This window comes from Aquarana catesbeiana, linkage group LG04, assembly GCF_042186555.1.
Source record: "Aquarana catesbeiana isolate 2022-GZ linkage group LG04, ASM4218655v1, whole genome shotgun sequence".
Classification (NCBI taxonomy): Eukaryota; Metazoa; Chordata; class Amphibia; order Anura; family Ranidae; genus Aquarana; species Aquarana catesbeiana.
Window position 1 is genome coordinate 25,910,392 of NC_133327.1, and position 20,694 is coordinate 25,931,085.

Here is a 20,694-nt window from a genome sequence, read left to right on the forward strand (position 1 = left end):
ATCTGGAAAAACAGGAAGTAACTATGCCATTCATCTGCCCTTATAACCTCAGCAAATCATATAAATAGCAGTTAACTGAGAAACATACAGCCAAAAGAAAAAAAGAAATCTCCAAGATTCAGAGGAGAAACATTGTCCAGGTTTTTTTTGCTACTGCCGTTTCATTAGTCTTCAGGTATGTAGCTTTATTTAGAATGCATAGAGTGGTGATGGTTCACAGTTTAGTAGTGTCTGGATCAGGTATAGTTTCTGCAACTACTGTATCTATAAAGAGTACTGGTGGTTTTTAGGGGGAGGGGGGAATAAATGTCACTCTATAACAGGTGCTAAAGAATGACCTTTTTCAGGAAGATCAGCAGGGATTATTTTAATTCAATCTGCAGATTTAGAAATCCCAAGGACTTTGTTGAACTTTTTTGCCATTATTGATCTAGCAAAATTGGAGGGATTGATGTTAACCAATACACAGGAGTTTCTGAAAATTCCAAATCTAGTTGTCCCAGTATTCTATGCATTACTTAAAATATATTACTTAAAATATCTTAAAGACTAATTGATCCCCTTGGAAGACCTATCATATCTGGAAGAGGGTCACTTATAGAAAAAAAAAAAAAGTAATTGCATTGATATAATATTACAAACTCATGTATGCTCTTTCCCGCTATATGTAGGGGCACTTCCCACCTCATTTGCCTGATAAAAAAGATGGTGGCACCCAAATAAATAATTTTTGTAGGTCTTCATGTTCAGGTTTTTTTATTTCTTGATCCCCCATGACCAAGGCTATCAGTCAGACAGAGACTAAAACATATACAAATTCTGAATTTGTGTTGTGACTTCATGACTCTTTGCTACACCCAATGCCAAGACAAAGTCATCCAGTGCCCAGGGCAAAGATGGCAAACTGCGCACCCCTCATCTCGATGTGTATTTACAGTTACTATGTCAATCTCAGCGTGGCACCTGCCAGGCATGGAAACAGCTTCTCCATCCTCTCCTCTCTGTTTATGTAATATGTCACATCACGAGGGGAGACAGGAAGAAGAGCAGACTGACCCCCACTCTGAGACCGAGGTGTGATTGAGGTGTGCAGCTCATAGTTCAAGTTGTACAGGCAGGTAAGGAAATTTTTTGTAGAAGAGACAGTGTGTAAATCTCGCCTGTTTTTCCCCTACAGTTCCACTTTAATTTCACAAAAGGCAAAAAAAAAAAAAACACAACAATATAAAAATCTGTGCTCCTTTCTTTTAACATTTATTTATTCCTAGCTGCTATATAAAAAGCACAAATGATATAGACTACCTAAAAGAAAAAAGTCCTTAAAGTGTTTGATAAGGTAAACAATTTTTTTCTATAGTTCCATGTGATATATAACAGTAAGCTCCCCAGTGGATATCATTTATAAAAAATATGCTGTATAATAGCTTACTTCAGAGCGCCGTTCGGTGCTCAGCTGACTGTCTGCTGGTCTCCTCTCCCGATGTGATAGCTGTAGGGGGGGGGGTTGCTGGGAAACCCTCGCTGATGTCAGCCGAGACGAAGAAAGGAGAGGAGGTGACCAGCGGTCAGTCATGTGAGCGACGGAAAATGTGCGATCAGAGCTTGTTGTCGGAAATTCCGACCGTGTGTAGGCTCCATCGGACAGTTTCCATCGGAATTTCCGACACACAAAGTTTGAGAGCAGGACCTAAAATTTTCCGACAACAAAGTCCGATGTCGGAAATTCCGATCGTGTGTACACAATTCTGACACACAAAGTGCCACGCATGCTCAGAATCAAGCAGAAGAGCCGCACTGGCTATTGAACTTCATTTTTCTCGGCTCTTTGTGTGACCGTGTGTATGCAAGACAAGTTTGAGCCAACATCCATCGGAAAAAATCTGATGGATTTTGTTGTCGGAATGTCCGATCAATGTGCGATCGGGTGTACAGGGCATAATAGCGATAACAGTGTGCTTTAGCATGCATATAATATCACTGTGCAATAAAATGATATAGTTTCTTGCCCAGCACTAAGGATAATGTGCCTCTTGGATGCAACGCCCCACAGTGCAGCTTTCATTACACAGATCTGTATGTCACTAATTGATATCATTTTGTTGCATAGTGATTTTACTGTGTATATATATACTGCATTTGAAGGACATCATTATTAATAAAAGGTAATACAATATGTTTTAAATATTGTCAAATGCAACTGAATCAGCAGTAAGAGCTTGTTTACATTTGTGGCAAGGACCGCTGCTCCTCTGAAAAGCAATCTGACTTTCAATTGCTTTTCAGAGGTGTTTGCCAGGCAATACAGAGGTGAAATGTCACCTACTCTCTACCTGTTTTAATCCCCTAAATGCAGCACTACTGTACTGCAAATGCAAGCATTGCACACAGATGCGCAGGGATTGCAGCATGGCCCCATTCACCTGAATGGGTTGCAGTCAGCAGGAAGAAGTGTACACTGAAAGTGCCAGGGGGTAGAATTCTTGTTGCAGCCTCAAATCAAAGCATATTGGCTGTGGCATCTGAACACCCCCAGCTGCTGCAGCTTAAGGGGGGGGGGCAGAATGGGGTGGTAAAATTGAGGCTCACCCCTCTAGACCTAGGAATGGCGAGCCCTGTCTGTCTACTTCTTCTACTTCGCCCCCTTTTTTTTGTCTTCTCTAAGACCCCTTTCACACTGGAGGCGTTTTTCAGGTGCTTTTGGACTAAAAATAGCGCCTGTAAAGCACCTGAAAAAACACCTCCCCTGCAGTCCCAGTGTAAAGGCCCGAGTGCTTTCACACTGGGGCGCTGCACTGGCAGGACGTTAGAAAAAGTCCTGCAAGCAGCATCTTTGGGGTGGTGTATACACCGCTCCTGCCCATTGAAATGAATGGGCACAGCTACCGAAGCGCCTGTAAAGCGATTCGATAGCGGCGCTACATGGGCACAATTCAACCCTTTATTCACCCGCTAGCGTGGGGTTAAAAGCACCCTGCTAGCAGCCGAATAGCGTCGCTAAAACGACAGTAAAGCACCGCTAAAACTAGCAGCGTTTTACTGTCAACGCCCGCCCGCTCCAGTGTGAAAGCAGCCTATTCTTTTCTATTTCGGATGAACCCAATAGGCACTTGCCATGTTTCCTTGGGTTTGGAATCACTGGCTAAGCTACTTCGAGAATCTATTGCAAGGATATAATGTTATTGGTTCACTTGACTTCTCAGTATTATAAGCAATATCCAGTTACAGAATTATGTGACATGTTTATTGGTTTCATTCAAGATTTACGTGTATATGTGTGCATTCGATGTTAGTTCACTATTGGAATTTTTGCATGATCCCCAGTGATCATTACTCTTTTCTATCTTTGTATTGCAAAATTTAAACACTCAATAAAATTTGTCAATTATATATAAAATTTAAAAAAAAAAAAAAAAAGGAGGAGGCTCGGACACTTGCAAATTCCTACTAGTAAGCTATAAAAAGGAAATTGTTATACTTACCTGATGGTAATTTTCCTCTCTTCATGCAAAGCATGACAGCATATACATATGGGTAGGCTCTGCCCCCTGCCCTATTCCAGGATCAGTTATACTATATAAGCGAGTCTCCTCCCTGCAGGCAGCATTCTCGTAACTTAGTATCACTGTGAAGCCCTTTCGAAATGTTGTCATCAGGAAAGGAAAATTACTGTCAGGTAAGTATAACATTTTCCCCTTTCCTGACACAGCATGACAGCACATACGTATGGGATGTACCAAATCACCAGACAAGGGTGGGTAATGCTGAAGTGTTTTGGTCGAGGTTTAGATCTATCCCCACTAACGACTGAAATGTATTGTAGCTAAGGCCGCTGGGTCCACTTTAAAATGGGCCCCCAACGTGTTGAATGTAGACCAGGTCATAGTTTACATATTAGTTCTGGAGGAACTCCTTTGGAGTTCCGTCCATGGATGCGCAATCCGTCTGGAAAAGCAGTCTCTGCCCTTAATTTATGGATTTGTCCTAGCCATCTAAGCCCCTTGACTGACTTGATCCGCATCACTGCAATTGTCTTTAATGGACAGCAATTGTCTTCTTCTGATGCAGTTAGGCCTGAAGAGCCTATTGTTTGCTCCTTGAAGAAGGGCCAATTCGATGTCTCTCTTCAACCTTGAATCTATTTCAATGCTTGTGGTACTCCAAACACTTTAGTTTGGATATGCCATAAGGATGATATTCTAACCCAGATGCAAAGATGCAGGCCTCTGTATAATGCTGAGGAAGAGACTAGAGCCACTTTGCCTGATAATTTCAGCAACAAGGTAGTTTATGGCTTGACACTTGGATATCTAAGATCCTTCTAGACCTTTTAGTCATACAAAATACTTCTTCGGTGTTACTGGCCATATTGAGGATATCTTATACCTCTGAATGGAGAGTGAGACAATGTGTCCCACACTATTTGGAAGACCCTAGGGGGAATGAACAACCTGCCCAGGTCATTCAGGATTGGTTTGCCAAGATATGCAACAGTTACTGGCTCCCAGAGAGTGATGAAATGACCGATCCTCATCTATCCTTTAATGCTGTCTCTAGGCTTACTTGTATACAATTCAATCCTTACAGTAGGGAGCAGAGGATTCCATCCTTTAAATTCTGTAGGATTTCCTATGATCTAATGTACTAGAAGTTTGGAGTAGGCGCCCTGACCTCCATAGGATTTCAAACACTAAAGGTGAGACCTCCAGGTAAGCCTTCACTTCTTGGTCTCCAGCATCTAGATATAACTTGTCTGAATTTGGAAGATACCGTTGGACACGCTGTATGAGGTGTTGTATCTCAGGAAGGAGAACAGGAGGTTCTCGGATCTGAGACTGTACCTGCGGATATCATGGCCTGCAGGCCACAGGGCAATTATTGTCCTCATCACTACTAAACGACTGCGGATCCTGGAGACTATTAGGTTTGTTCAATATACATATTGGCTAATCTGCAGACCCAGCTGGATGTCAGAAGTTTCACTGCTTCCCCCCTGGGAAGCCACTAAAGGTTACTGTCAGATCAATATCCTGATAGCTTTGTTGCCAAACCCTTGAACAGCTTGTTGGTTTGGAGACCATACCTTGACATCCAGCGGCTTTGTACCTTACTCCATCTGGCAGGAAGTTCTAGGAAACCCGAACCAAAAAGGGCTGGCAGACCTGACTGGGAGATACCTCTGACAGAAGTTGACTAGTCTTGCATTTCTTCTCGACAGCGAAGATAGGACTTCTCCATTTTGCTGAGTCTTTGCAACATAGCTGAGGCTCTTTGTTACGTTTTCAGAAGGACTTCAGTCTGTGACCACTGCAACTCTGACGTTGGGCACCTTTTCCTCCATTGGCATGAATACCCAACAAGTAATAGATTGCGATGATTGGTATGCCTTGTAGCTAATAAGCTGAAGATTAGCTAGCTTAGCTACCTCCCAAAAGGGACTTGTCTCCTTTGTGGAGTCACTGTTCCTAGTGCAGGAAGCAAGTTCCCTACAAAACCAGCTAATACACTTGTCAACCTTCCATTGGGCCCTTCGAACCACATGGGTTACTACAGGCTACTTCTTTACTCTTTTGCGACCGTGAGTTGCAACCAATGGGAAAGAGCTATCATTTGTTCAAGTGAGATACTTATACTGTTGCTGTATCTGAGGGTAACTACTCTATTCTTCAGAGATTCAGAACTGCTTCCAGGCAGGTCATTGCTGGAGTTTGTGGAAAGGCCACAGTCTGCCAGATGAACTCGTAGTGAACTCTAATGGCCAAGCGAAGGTACTTGCAGAAACATAAGTGTCCAAGTGTGTATACAGTATACACACACACACACTTGCTACGTCTAAAGACCATCTACGATCTTAGCCTAGCTTTCCACTATTGCGACCTAAAAAGTTGTGCAATTTTGATGTGACCTTTATGAGACTTGAAGCAATGCTTGTGTATTCATGAGGTCCATGGCCCCAAGTTGCATCAAAGTGGGATCAAAGTAGTGCAGGGACTACTTTGAAGTCGCTGTGATTTGAAGTCGCACCACTATGAGCGGTACTCCTTGGAAATAATGGGGTACGATTTGTGGAAGCCAAGCCTTACTGAAGGCTGGAGAGATTGATTGCAATGATGCCATATGCGGTTTTGGAACCTAATCCTTCTACTTGTTGACCAAGTCCTACTTTTGACTAAAGAACATGCAGTCATAACCCTTGTGCTCTAATGCGCCATGGGGGGAATGCAATGATTTGGAGGAGAGGAATGAAAAATTCCAATGGCTTATTTAATGCACAGGACCCACAGATTCTAAAGCTTAAATTTTACATATGATTCTGTCAGCCGACCCTACTGGGCGACTTGGGTTTAGGCAGACAAATAAGGATGATTAATACTTTATTCCCCTCTATAGTTTTCCCAGATTTAACCTGTCATTCAATCTTCACTACTTTGCCTTTTGGCTATCCTCTGGTCATTGGAGATTAACATAAGGGATTAATCCCCCTTATAGATATCACCGGATCCGACTTGAACAGTCACCACTCTGACTTAAAAGCGGTATGTGCTACTTGTGAGATGAGCCATAAGGGTTGACTGACCACAACGGACTACCAGAGAAACAGTATAGAGAGACTGTATAGTCTTGTATCTACAGTGGCTGAACTGCATTACTGGCTACTTCATTTTCACTCTAGGATCAGCCATCATAGAGAGTTTATCACTGGTCAGAGATCTGCTTTCATCTTGTCTGGAATCCTGACAGTCTTGTTACCGAAGTGAGCTCAACCACAGGTCACAAAACACTACCTAACCACTTCAATACCAGGCACTTAGACACCTTCCCGCCCAGGCCAATTTTCAGCTTTCAGGGCTGTCGCAATTTGAATGACAATTGCGCGGTCATGCAACACTGCACCCAAACAAATTTTTTATCATTTTGTTCCCACAAATAGAGCTTTCTTTTGGTGGTATTTGATCACCTTTGCGGTTATTTTTTGCGCAACAAATAAAAAAAGACTGAAAATTATGAAAAAAAAAAGTTTTTCTTTGTTTCTGTTAAAAATTTTTGTAAATAAGTACGTTTTCTTCTTCAATGATGGGCACTGATATGGCTGCACTGACGGGCACTGATACGGCGGCACTGATGGGCACTGATGAGGTGGCACCAATGAGGTGGCACTGATGAGGTAGCACTGACGGGCACTGATGATGGGCACTGATAGGCGGCACTGATGGGCACTGATAGGTGGCACTGATGGGCACTGATAGATGGCACTGGTATGCGGCACTGATGGGCACTCATAGGTGGCACTGATGGGCACTCATAGGCGGCACTGATGGGCACTCGTAGGTGGCATTGATGGGCACTCTTAGGTGCCATTGATGGGCACTCGTAGGTGCCATTGATGGGTACTTATGGGTGGCACTGATAGTTGGCACAGATGGGCACGGATGGGCACTGACAGGTGGCACCGATGGATACTGATGGGTGGCACTGATGACACTGATTGTTTGCACTGATTCCCCTAAGGGTGGCATTGCTGGGCATCACTGCAACATAATGGTGCCAATCAGTGCCCATTTGTGGGCACTGATTGGCACAGATTGGGCACTGACTGGGCACACTGGGCACATGTGGATGGCCATGGGGTACATACCTGACCATCCACATGTTGCCCCTTCCCTGGTGGTCCTAGTGGCAATCCCTGGTGGTCCAGGGTGGTGATCTGAGGGGGGCTGCACTGAGAAACAATCAGCACAGACCCCCCCTGCCAGGAGAGCTGCCGATCGGCTCTCCTCTACTCGCGTCTGTCAGACGCGAGTGAGGAAGAGCCAATCAACGGCTCTTCCTATTGACATCGTGATCAGCCGTGATTGGACACGGCTGATCACGTTGTAAAGAGCCTCCGCCGGAGGCTCTTTACCGAGATCGGTGTAGCGGTGTGTCAGACTGACACACCGATCTACCGATCGCCACGATGCGCGCCCCCGCGGGCGCGTGGCGGCATGTTATCCTGCTGGACATCATATGATGCCCAGTCAGGATAACTGAACCACCGCCCGGCCGTCATCTGCTATGGGCCTGGCGGGAAGTGTATAAAGGGGTTGTAAAGGTTCATGTTTTTTTCACCTTAATGCATCCTATGCATTAAGGTGAAAAAACACCTGGCTGTCACGGGCCCCCCAGCCCCCCCATTCTACTTACCTGAGCCCATTCACCTGCTCTGCGTGTCCCCCGGCAACCTCTTCTCCACAGAGTCTCGGCGTTGATTGGATAGATTGATAGCAGCGCAGCCATTGGCTCCCATTGCTGTCAATAAAATCCAATGATGCATCTATGGATGCCGACTGTATGACACGGAAGCACGTCCACAAGGTAACCCCCTCAGGATAGAGCTTCCCAGAGGGGGTTAGGGGGGGGAGAGCCACCGAGGCACCCCAGAACAGCAGGATCGGGGCCACTCTGTGCAAAATGAACTGCACAGTGGAGGTAAGTATAACATGTTTGTTTTAAAAAAAAAATAAAAATAAACCTTTACAACCTCTTTATGAACCTTCTTCGTCTCCAGGTCCGTTCATTGTCCCAGGGCCTCTGAAAAGGATGTTGCTTTTCCGCTGGCAGAATGGCCCTCCTGGCTAATCTGATGAAGCCTGTTTGGCCGGCTGCTTCTGAGGCAGAGGTACCCCTTAAACGACTTAGTTATTTGATTAGTGGTTCCTTCAGGGCTAAAGAGGACCTATCCCTGTTGCAGAAGCAGGTTGACTCTCCTCTTCCTGAGAAGTGGTGTTGGTGTTGAGGGCTGGAGAGATTTACAATTCATTATGCCCATAATGTGCACTCTTTTAGGATATAGAATATACCTACCTGCCCTCATCTTAACCGCTTGCCGACCGGCTCACGCCGATATATGTCAGCAGAAGGGCACGTACAGGCATATTAACGTACCTGTACATTGCCTTTTAAGAGGCTCAATGTCCACGGGGATACCTGCGAATGTCTCACGGAGAGGAAGAACGGGGAAATGCTGATGTAAACAAGCATTTCCCCATTCTGCCTAGTGACACTGACACTGATCACAGCTCCCTGTAATCGAGAACCGTGATCAGTGTCCTGTCACACATAGCCCCTCCCCCCACAGTTAGAATCACTCCCTAGGACACACTTACCCCCTACAGTGCCACCTAGTGGTTAACCCCTTCACTGCCAGACACATTTACACAGTAATCAATGCATTTTTAATCGCACTGATCGCTGTATAAATGTGAATGGTCCCAAAATAGCGCCAAAAGCGTCCGATCTGTCCGCCATAATGTCTCAGTCACGATAAAAGTCACTGATCGCCGCCATTACTAGTAAAAAAAACATTTTTAATAAAAATGACATAAAACTATAACCTATTTTGTAGACGCTATAACTTTTGCGCAAACCAATCAATAAATGCTTATTGTGGTTTTTTTTTTACCAAAAATATGTAGAAGAATATGTATTGGCCTAAACTGAGAAAAAAAAAATATTTTTTGGGGGTATATTTATTTTAGCAAAAAGTAAAAAATAATGTGTTTTTTTCAAAATTGTCGCTATTTTTTTGTTTATAGCGCAAAAAATAAAAACCACAGAGGTGATCAAATACCACCATTTGTGGGAAAAAAAGGACTTCAATTTTGTTTGGGAGCAACGTCGCAGGACCGCACAATTGTCAGTTAAAGTGACGCAGTGCCGAATAGCAAAAAGTGCTCTGGTCTTTTGCCAGCCAAATGGTCCAGGGCTTACGTGGTTAATGAATGTTGCTGGTCTCTAGGAAGGCTGATTGCTACTGGTCCATGGATGAGCTGAAAGCCTGGAGTCATGCCTGGGAGTATTTGTTTAGAAATCCATCAGTAGTAACCACTACAAGCAGCAAACCACATATCACTCTGTGGTGCACCACAAATAACAGAAGCAATTACATATTGCTAACAGGTAAAGGACTAAGGAAATGTAACTAAGAACATCCTGACTTTCATTTTAGCATCAAGGTCAGCATGTATATGCATAGTGATAAACACATAGCAGTCATAGTACCGTCGAGTCAATGTAATCACAGGCAAGCAGCGCAGATAAATAGTCATCAGTAGAGATGTGCAGGATGAAAAAATGTGTTTAGTTTCGTTTCGTTTCGATTCTCTATTTAACTAAATTCGTTTAGTTAAATTCGTTGCATTCGTTACATTCGTTTTCAGAATTCGTTTCGTTTCGTATTCGAATTCGAAAAAAATTCAACCGCATTCGAAAAAATTCGACCGTATTCGAAAAAAACTATCAAATTCGAAACAATTCTACCACATTAGAAAAAAACTGTCAAATTCGAAAAAATTTGACCGTATTCGAAAAAAACTATCAAATTCGAAAAAATTCTACCACATTCGAAAAAAACTGTCAAATTCGAAAAAATTCTACCACATTCGAAAAAAACTATCAAATTCGAAAAAATCGTATAGAATGAATTTGAATTTGAATAGAAAAGATTAGGATAGAATAGAAAGTATAAAATAGCATAGAAAAACAATAGAACAGAATAGAAAAAAATATAATATATTGTATTCTAATCTTTTCTATTCAAATTCAAATTCATTCTGTACCAAATTTCAATTTTGGAAGATGGTTTTATATATATATATATATATATATATATATATATATATATATATATATATATATATATATATATATATATATATATTTTTTTTTTTTTTTCTATTCTGTTCCATTGTTTTTCTATGCTATTCTTTTCTATTCTATTCTAAACTTTTCTATTCGAATTTGAATTAATTCTATGCGAAATTATATAAAACATCTTCCAAAATTTGAATTTCATATAGACCGAAATCAAATTTGAATATAAAAGATTAGAATAGAATAGAAAGTAATAGAAAAGAATAGACTAGAAAAACAATAGAACAGAATAGAAGAAAATATAATATATATATTATATTTTCTTCTATTCTGTTCTATTGTTTTTCTAGTCTATTCTTTTCTATTTTTTTTCTGTTCTAATCTTTTCTATTCCAATTCGAATTCATTCTATAGGAAATTCAAACTTCAGAAGCCATGTTCCGAATTTGAATTTGAATTGAAAAGACTATTATAGAATGTCAAATAATAGAAAAGAAAAGCATAAAAAAAATAGAAGAGAATAATAAAAAAAAATTATATATATATATATATATATATATATATATATATATATATATATATATATATATATATATATATATATATATATATATATATATATATATATATATATATATACATATTTTTTTTTTTTTTAATTTATATATATATATATATTCTTTATTATTTTATATTCTATCTTATTGTTTTTTTTAGAAAAACGTTTTCAATTGTTTTCGAATTCGATTCGAATATGTTTTCGAATTCGATTCGAATATGTTTTCGAATTCGTTCGTTTTTTTTCGGATTCCTTTAAATTCTTTACTTTTGTAATTCGGAAATTCATGCATCCGAATGCATCCGAATTTCCGAATAATGAAAAATTTGTCCGAATTTCAATTCGGAACGAACCTGAATGCACATGCCTAGTCATCAGACAATTAGCACTAGCAGGTTAAACCTACCTTAGACACATGTACGGCAAAAGGTCCAAACCATAACCAAGCATTAATACACAGTAAATAGTAAAATGAGAAGGGATGGGGAAATTGGGGACACTTGGGCAAGCCGTATATAGATAAATGGTCAATTAATTAACTGACCAATCACTGATCATACACCTGGTGTGGCGTTGTTGCTGTATAGGGATGAGCCGAACACCCCCCGGTTCGGTTCGCACCAGAACCCGCGAACGGACCGAAAGTTCGCACGAACGTTAGAACCCCATTGACGTCTATGGGACTCGAACGTTCGAAATCAAAAGTGCTCATTTTAAAGGCTAATTTGCATGGTATTGTCCTAAAAAGGGTTTGGGGACCCGGGTCCTACCCCAGGGGACATGTTTCAATGCAAAAAAAAACTTTTAAAAACGGCCGTTTTTTCGGGAGCAGTGATTTTAATGATGCTTAAAGTAAAAAAAAAAAGTGAAATATTCCTTTAAATATCGTACCTGAGGGGTGTCTATAGTATGCCTGTAAAGTGACGCGTTTCCCGTGTTTAGAACAGTCCCTGCACCAAATGTCATTTTTAAAGGAAAAAATCTCATTTAAAACTGCTTGCGGGTTTAATGTAATGTCGGGTCCTGGCAATATGGATGAAAATCAGTGAGACAAACGGCATGGGTACCCCCCAGTCCATTACCAGGCCCTTTGGGTCTTGTATGGATATTAAGGGAAACCCCGCACCCAAATTAAAATAAGGAAAGGTGTGGGGCCACCAGGCCCTATATACTCTGAACAGCAGTATACAGGCTGTAGGTTTGTTGTTAAGTAGAATCTCTTTGTAATTTTGAACGGGTACATTTTTAACGTGTTTAGCTCCAGCCAAAAAATCTTTTTTAAGCTTTTTGGAAAACATAGGGAAGGGTTATCACCCCTGTGACATTTGTTTTGCTGTCTTTCCTCCTCTTCAGAAGATTTCACCTCACTTTTTGTCCCAATGGATTGGAAAGCATCACTGGAAAGGAGAAATGTTTTTCCCATATTAACTCTTACAGGAGAGAATTTCCCTTCCTAGGGGTAGATTTATTCTCACTTCCTGTTGTCTCCTTCCGTTTGCAAGTAGGAGTCGTTTGTAAGTTAGTTGTTTGAAAGTAGGGTCCTGCCCTATATACTCAGCAGAAATTTGGGCCTTAGGTGTTGCTGTGGCCACAACACTGTAAGCCCTCACAGGGCTCTGCTGTGAAATATTAGATCAAGAATTGTAATTACATGCCCCTGTTGAACAGGAGCTGAAAAATTAGGCCTTAGGCACTGGTGCTGGTGCCACAACACTGCAACCCCTCACAGACACTCTAGTTGGAATGCAGGAACGAGCCCTGCTGCAAAGTATTGCATCAAAAATTGTAATTACACGCCCCTGTTAAACAAGGGCTGAAAAATTGGGCCTTAGGCACTGGTGCTGGTGCCACAACACTGCAACCCCTCACAGACACTCTAGTTGGAATGCAGGAACGAGCCCTGCTGCAAAGTATTACATCAAAAATTGTAATTACACGCCCCTGTTAAACAGGAGCTGAAAAATTGTGCCTTAGGCATTGGTGGTGGATCCCAGAACCAAAAATGTTCTTACAAGCTATCAGCGTGATGATTGAGGAGGAAGAGGATAATTACTCAGGGATAGTCACTCAGCATCAGCATAGGCAGTCTTTGAAGGGATCTGAGATTTCAAAAAAAATTATTCGGTTTCATCAGCATCAGGTGCTTGGTAGCTGGTGGTGATCCAAGACTCATTCATTTTTATGAAGGTCAGTCGATCGACCGAGTCAGTGGACAGACGCACCCTGTGATCGGTTACCACGCCTCCAGCAGCACTGAATGTGCGTTCCGAAAGAACGCTGGATGCAGGACAGGCCAGTAGCTCAATTGCATACTGTGCAAGCTCTGGCCAGTGATCCATCCTCAAGACCCAGTAACCCAGTGGATTTTCGGTGGGAAAGGTGTCCAAGTCTGATCTTGCCCCTAGGTATTCCTGCACCATGTAAAACAGACGCTGGCGATGGTTGCTGGAACCGATCATACCTTGGGGCTGCGGACCAAAAAATTGTCTGAACGCATCGGTCAGATGGCCACCTTCTCCACCGCTCCTTCTTTGACTGACCGAAGCCTCAGCAACACGTTGTCCAGAAACAGGAGTTTGTAACCTCCCAGTCTCTGGGAACGCGTTGCACAGACCTTTCTGCAAGGCCTCCCGAAGATGTTTCATCCTCTGCTCCCTCTGCGATGGCAAGATAAGGTCCGCAACCTTACCCTTGTAACGTGGATCAAGGAGGGTTGCCAGCCAGTATTGATCCTTCTCCTTGATACCACGAATACGAGGATGCTTACGCAGGCTTTGCAGGATCAGGGAGGCCATGCAGCGTAGGTTTGCTGAGGCATTCGGTCCGGAGTCCTCTGGGTCACTAAGGACGACATGGTCTGCAGCCACCTCCTCCCAGCCACGTACAAGTCCATGTGTTTCTTGGGACTGATCCCTTAAAGACTGCTGCTGATGCTGAGTGCCAGGCTCCACCTCTATACTGACACAATCTTCCTCCTCCTCCTCCTCCTCTTCCTCCTCGTCCTCTTCCTGTGTGATCGGCGGGCACGCAGGAACACTGTCTGGATAAAGGGGGCCTTGAGAGCTAAGGAAGTCCTCCTCTTCCTGCCTCTGTTCTGCCTCAAGTGCCCTGTCCATTATTCCACGCAGCGTGTGCTCCAACAGGTGGACAAGGGGGACAGTGTCACTGATGCATGCACTGTCACTGCTCACCATCCTCGTGGCCTCCTCAAATGGCGACAGGACAGTGCATGCATCCCTGATCATGGCCCACTGGCGTGGGGAAAAAAAACCAAGCTCCCCTGACCCTGTCCTGGTGCCATAGTCGCACAGGTACTCATTGATGGCCCTCTGCTGCGTGTGCAGCCGCTGCAGCATGGCCAACGTTGAGTTCCACCTGGTGGGCATGTCACAGATTAGGCGGTTCTTGGGCAGGTTAAACTCCTTTTGGAGGTCCGTCAGCCGAGCACTGGCATTATATGACCAGCGGAAATGCACACAGACTTTCCTGGCCTGCCTCAGGACATCCTGTAAGCCCGGGTACCTGCCCAAGAACCGCTGCACCACCAAGTTAAGGACGTGAGCCAAACAGGGCACATGGGTCATTTGTCCCTGTCGGAGGGCAGAGAGGAGGTTGGTGCCATTGTCGCAAACCACCATTCCTGCCTTAAGTTGGCGTGGCGTCAACCACCTCTGAACCTGCCCCTGCAGAGCTGACAGAACCTCTGCCCCAGTGTGGCTCCTGTCCCCCAAGCACACCAGCTCAAGCACCGCATGGCATCTTTTGGCCTGCGTACTTGCGTAGCCCCTTGAACGACTACGGAGCACCGCTGGTTCCGAGGAAGAGGCCATGGAGGAAGAAGAAGAGGAGGGGGTGGAGGAGAGAGGTGTGTCACAATCATTAGCATTTTGGAGGCGTGGTGGTGGAACAACCTCCAACACTACTGCACCTTGTCCTGCATCCTTCCCAGCTGCCAGCAGAGTCACCCAATGCGCCGTGAAACTTAGGTAACGTCCCTGTCCATGCCTGCTGGACCATGAGTCAGCGGTAATATGCACCTTACCGCTGACCGCCCTGTCCAGCGAGGCATGGACATTGCCTTCCACATGCTGGTAGAGAGCCGGAATTGCCTTCCGTGAGAAAAAGTGGCGTTTGGGTACCTGCCACTGAGGAACCGCACATTCCACAAACTCACGGAAGGGGGCAGAGTCTACCAACTGAAAAGGCAGCAGTTGAAGTGCTAGCAATTTTGCCAAGCTAGCATTCAACCGTTGGGCATGTGGATGGCTGGGAGCAAACTTCTTTCGGCGGTGCAGCAGCTGGGGCAGGGAAATTTGCCTGGTACAATCTGACGTCGGTGTACCAAAATCAGATTGCCCACAAGTACGTGGCTGTGACACACCTAATTCTACACCTTCATTCCTCTCAGTGCAGGTCTCAGAGAGGACTGAAGGTCTAGTGGGGTTGGAAATCTCAGCTGATGAGGAGCAAGCAGAGGTCCTCTTTGTTCTTTGGTGTGGGTCTTTTAGATACGCTTGCCAACGAACTGCATGGCAGGTCAACATATGTCTGGTCAAGCATGTGGTACCCAAGATGTTTTGGCCACGCGAGATACGCTTGAGACATATGTTGCAAATAGCAGCGGTGCGATCTGATGCACTCGTCTCAAAAAAGGCCCACACCAAAGAACTTTTTGAATAACGCGCAGAGACTGCAGCGCCCTGCACATGTGGAGCTTTGGGGTGTGATGCAGTCAATGTACTGCCCTTAGGCTGGCCCCTGGAGGGCATCCTGCCTCGTTGGTGATGTGCCGCCTCCTCCTCCTCCTCCTCCTCCTCTCTCCTATCAGGCACCCACGTTGAGTCAGTGACCTCATCATCCCCTCCCTCCTCATCACTGGAGCAAACCTGGCAGTATGCTGCAGCAGGGGGAGCATGACTGCCAGATTGCTGTCCTTCTTGGGCACCCCCTCTGTCCGTGCTCGTGTTACTGCCTTCATCGAGCTCAGTATCATCATCTGAGCCTTCCAAACGCTGGGCATCCTCCTGGAGCATGTACCCAACACTGTGGTCAAACAGTTCGAGGGACTCCTCAGGAGGACATGGTGCGGCTAGGGAAGGAGTCACTGATGACATTGAGCCAAGGGAAGAGGCCGCTGCTTTGCCAGACAAAGTACCCTGGGCATGGGTGAGAGAGGATGAGGAGGATGAGGACGGCTTGGTCATCCACTCGACCAAGTCTTCCGCATGTTGCGGCTCAACATGGCCAGCTGCCGAAAAAAAGGCCAAGCGTGTCCCATGGCCACGTGCTGATGAGGATGCACCATCTCCACGACCAGCACTAGACACAGAGCCTGCTTGCCCTCTCTTATTGGCTTGTGACTGTCTGCCTCTCCTTCTTGGCCTTCCAGACATACTAATGGCCTGTAGCTGCACTAAGCTGGGATATATATATATATATATATATATATATATATATGTACTGATACTGCAGCTAGCAAAATCAACTGCCTGCCTGTTGTATGAGAACACCACCAACCTTCTACAGGTAGCTTTAGCTGAACACTGTGAGCAGGACGCACCCCACTAACTTGTAGGTTTAGCAGAACACTGTGAGCAGGACGCACTGCACTAACTGTAAATAGTCTAGCTGCCTGACTGTGGTACTAATAGGATCAAAAGAACACCAGCAATTTTCTTCAGGTAGCTGTATTTACTGTAACAAGACAAGCCTGCCTGTTAGTAAGAAGATAACAGAAACGGATCTAGCTGAACACTGTGAGCAGGACGCACCCCACTAGCTTGTAGGTTTAGCTGAACACTGTGAGGTGGACGCACCCCACTAACTTGTAGGTTTAGCTGAACACTGTGAGCAGGACGCACCCCACTTACTTGTAGGTTTAGCAGAACACTGTGGGCAGGACGCACTGCACTAACTGTAAATAGTCTAGCTGCCTGACTGTGGTACTAATAGGATCAAAAGAACACCAGTAATTTTCTTTAAAATACTGTAACAAGACAAGCCTGCCTGTCAGTAAGAAGATAACAGGAACGGATCTAGCTGAACACTGTGAGTAGGACGCACTGCACTAAATGTAAATAGTCTAGCTGCCTGACTGTGGTACTAATAGGATCAAAAGAACACCAGTAATTTTCTTCAAAATACTGTAACAAGACAAGCCTGCCTGTCAGTAGGAATATAACAGGAACGGATCTAGCTGAACACTGTGAGCAGGACGCACTGCACTAAATGTAAATAGTCTAGAAGATAACAGGAACGGATCTAGCTAAACTGAATACAGTGTATATATATATATATATATATATATATATATGCAACACCTGGGATGCATATATATACACAATACACTTTAAGTGCAGCTAACTGACTGACTGTCCTGCCTAATCTAGCTAACTCAAATGAAATGACACTGTCTCTCTCTCTCTCTAAGCACACCGGAACACACTGCACAGGGCCGCCGTGCAGGCGGCCTTATATAGTGTGGGGCGTGTACTAAATCCCCTGAGCCATAATTGGCCAAAGCCTCCTTGGCTTTGGCCAATTATGGCTCTCTGTTAAGGCGGCGCTGTGATTGGCCAAGCATGCGGGTCATAGTGCATGCTTGGCCAATCATCAGCAAGCAATGCACTGCAATGCCGCAGTGAATTATGGGCCGTGACGCGCCACACGAATTTGGCGCGAACGGCCCATATCGTTCGCAATTCGGCGAACGATCGAACAGCCGATGTTCGAGTCGAACATGGGTTCGACTCGAACACGAAGCTCATCCCTATTGCTGTAACCAAAAGCAAATTGTGGGAACAAAGGCGGAGAGGGTACTCGGTATAAAAAATACTTTGTGAAAAGAGGTTACTTTAGCAACAAAATTGATCAGAGTATTTAATTTTATCAAAAAATGTCAATTTATTATAATGTCAAATAAATAGTTCAAACATATTGGTGTAATTCATAAAAGCAAACACATTATGGCTATTAAGGAGTAACCATATCCAATTAAAATTCTACAGACAGGACAACATTCAAGGACATAATACAAAATGACACTGAACACGGTCCGGACGTTTTATGGTGGTCAGCAGCAGTGTCAATTCAATTGGTGGGAGTATTCCCTGTGAAGGATCTCAATGGATCACCTAAATGAATAATTAATTTTGGTGATAATTGGCTGCTGATCAACATAAATATGGGGGAACAGAGTAGGTGAGGAAACAGGTTAGAAAAGACTGGTAATTAATGGATAACAGAACCAGCATTTGGGGGGTGACCATACACGTGAACTATGGCTGTAAGGTATCATCAAAAATGGGGACTATGGGGACAACCTCAGATTCTCAGGCAGTCAATAAGGTGCAATTGTCACATATTTGATCAGGTCCACACATTAAATAGATTGACAATGGTAATGGTAATTAGATGTTCCTTATTGCCAAGTTATTGAGCAGATCACAACTCCTGGTTCATTATGGCAACCACATAATGCTGTCACTGGAAATGGCTAAGTGTTGAGAACATTGTTCAAGTGATACTTGCGGTGCTGAGTGACAAGACTTAATGCATCATACTTCAGGGTGCAAGCATAAAATTAGGTTCATCAAATATAGACAGCATGGGGTTTATCCATATATTACCACCCGTATGTATGGGGGGCTGGTCCAGTTTCTTTCTTATATAGCTGCCGGCATAGCCAAGATGACCCTGGTAGCAGTGGAATCTCACAACAGATGATGGCAACCACGTTGCATCACCATGGCCAAGTGTATCCGTCTCGTTGCTGTATTAATCCATCGCCGCCCTTGCTGGTCTCGTGGGTAGTTATGGCCGTTTACCGCACACTATGCCGGGCGTCTTGTTTCTTACAGCTGTTCAGCTCCCATAGCACCGTCGAGCGTGACAGCACTGTTAATGACATAAATGCATTTCGCTGGGGCTTAGTAGCGTAGCTTCATCTCGGACGTTGATTGGTGGAACGGCCACACTCCCTTTTATTGTGATATTCTCGTATGGTCGCGCCCAATCAGAAGTGTAGTTTAGCAGGGAACAATATCTCTGTCAGTGAAAGGGTTACTTTGAGAAATCCATACATTTAAATCAATGCGCCTCATGAATAGCCAAGGAAAAGTTAATTGGATGACAATGAAGCAATTCCTCGTGTATCAACAGAAAAGGTTTTCCGGTCGTGTTGCATAATGTGTATGGGGTATAACATGTAATGGAAAACAGTAATATGTGCTCGGAGGGAAGAGGAAAGAAAAGGGAGAGAAAGAGTAGGAGACCAGGGCAGTATGACACACACCGAGAGGAGAGACAATCAAAAGACAATGAGCCAACAGATGAGGGAATGGTGTAATTTTTGTTTAGTCTAGCATCCTAAATTGAGCATTAATTGATACTAAGTTACATAGAGTAAATTAATTAAGTTTATTAAATGGGGTTAACTGGTGACTTCTTTAATATATTCAGGATGCACTGACATTTCCGAGGTCTCCAAGAAGACCTGTAAATTTAGTTCAGTGTTCAAGCCTAGCGGCACTAGGGACTTTAAACGGTGCACCCACCACTTCTCTTTTTGTAGGAGCACCCGATCAAAGTCACCTCGTCTATTAGATAACTATAATACATAAATGCCTTTCATCTGCATTCCTGTATGGCTTCTGCCATGATGTGATGCAAAATGTTTAGCTAGCGGTTTCTCAGGGGTCTTCTCTTTGTCACTGATTTCTCGTAAATGTTCCCCAATTCGTACCTTGAGGGTTCTCTTTGCTTTGCCCACATAGATTTTGGGGCAGGGACAGGTTATCATATATATGACTCGGGAAGTAGAACAGTTAATTAGGTCTCGTATTTCATAGTTCTCATTGCCTAAAGCATTTGTGAAAGTGGAGGTTCTGTGTACAAATGGACAAATCTGGCATTTATTACATGGAAACATACCTGTACTCCGTGGGAAATCAGCTAGCCAGGTAGGGTCAGGTTGTCTTGTGAATTCCGACTTAACAAGCATGTTGCCCAGGTTTCTGGCACGTCGAGCCACCAACCTTGGTGAGGTGCCGACTATGTTTGACAGTCCAGGGGAATTAATTAGGACACCCCAATGTTTCTCCAAAATAGAGCGGACCTTATTCCACTGGGAACCAAATGACATTATTATCCTAGTCTGGTCACTCTTTTTCTGGGAATTATGAACATTTGGGCCAGATGAGTCTAGAGCCAGTAGGCTACCTCGATCCCTGATTGTGGCTCTTTGTTTGGCCCTCCTAATCTGTCTATGCGAGTAACCGCGTTCGCGGAACCTCGCATAGAGTTCAAGGGATTCTCGTCTGTAGTCGCTTGTTTAGTGCAGTTCCTTTTAATACGTAAGAATTGCCCCACTGGAATACCATTTTCCTGGTGCATCATGGCAGCATACATATGGGTTGTGACTCCGCCCCCACAACCTGATAGGACTGGTTAACTATAAATCAAAGACAGACCCGGCTCACAGCATTCTCCTTTTTTTCCTCACCTGA

At 44.0% G+C, this 20,694-nt stretch overlaps 1 long non-coding RNA gene across 1 annotated transcript in view; it reads left to right on the forward strand.

The window, feature by feature from the left end:
* The first annotated feature begins 32 nt into the window (after positions 1 to 32).
* The window catches only part of LOC141139111 (uncharacterized), a 94,361-nt gene continuing 73,699 nt past the window's right edge, over positions 33 to 20,694 (forward strand). The window contains exon 1 of the long non-coding RNA XR_012243716.1: positions 33 to 175. This is a non-coding gene — a long non-coding RNA (uncharacterized lncRNA). The remainder of the gene's footprint in view (positions 176 to 20,694) is intronic.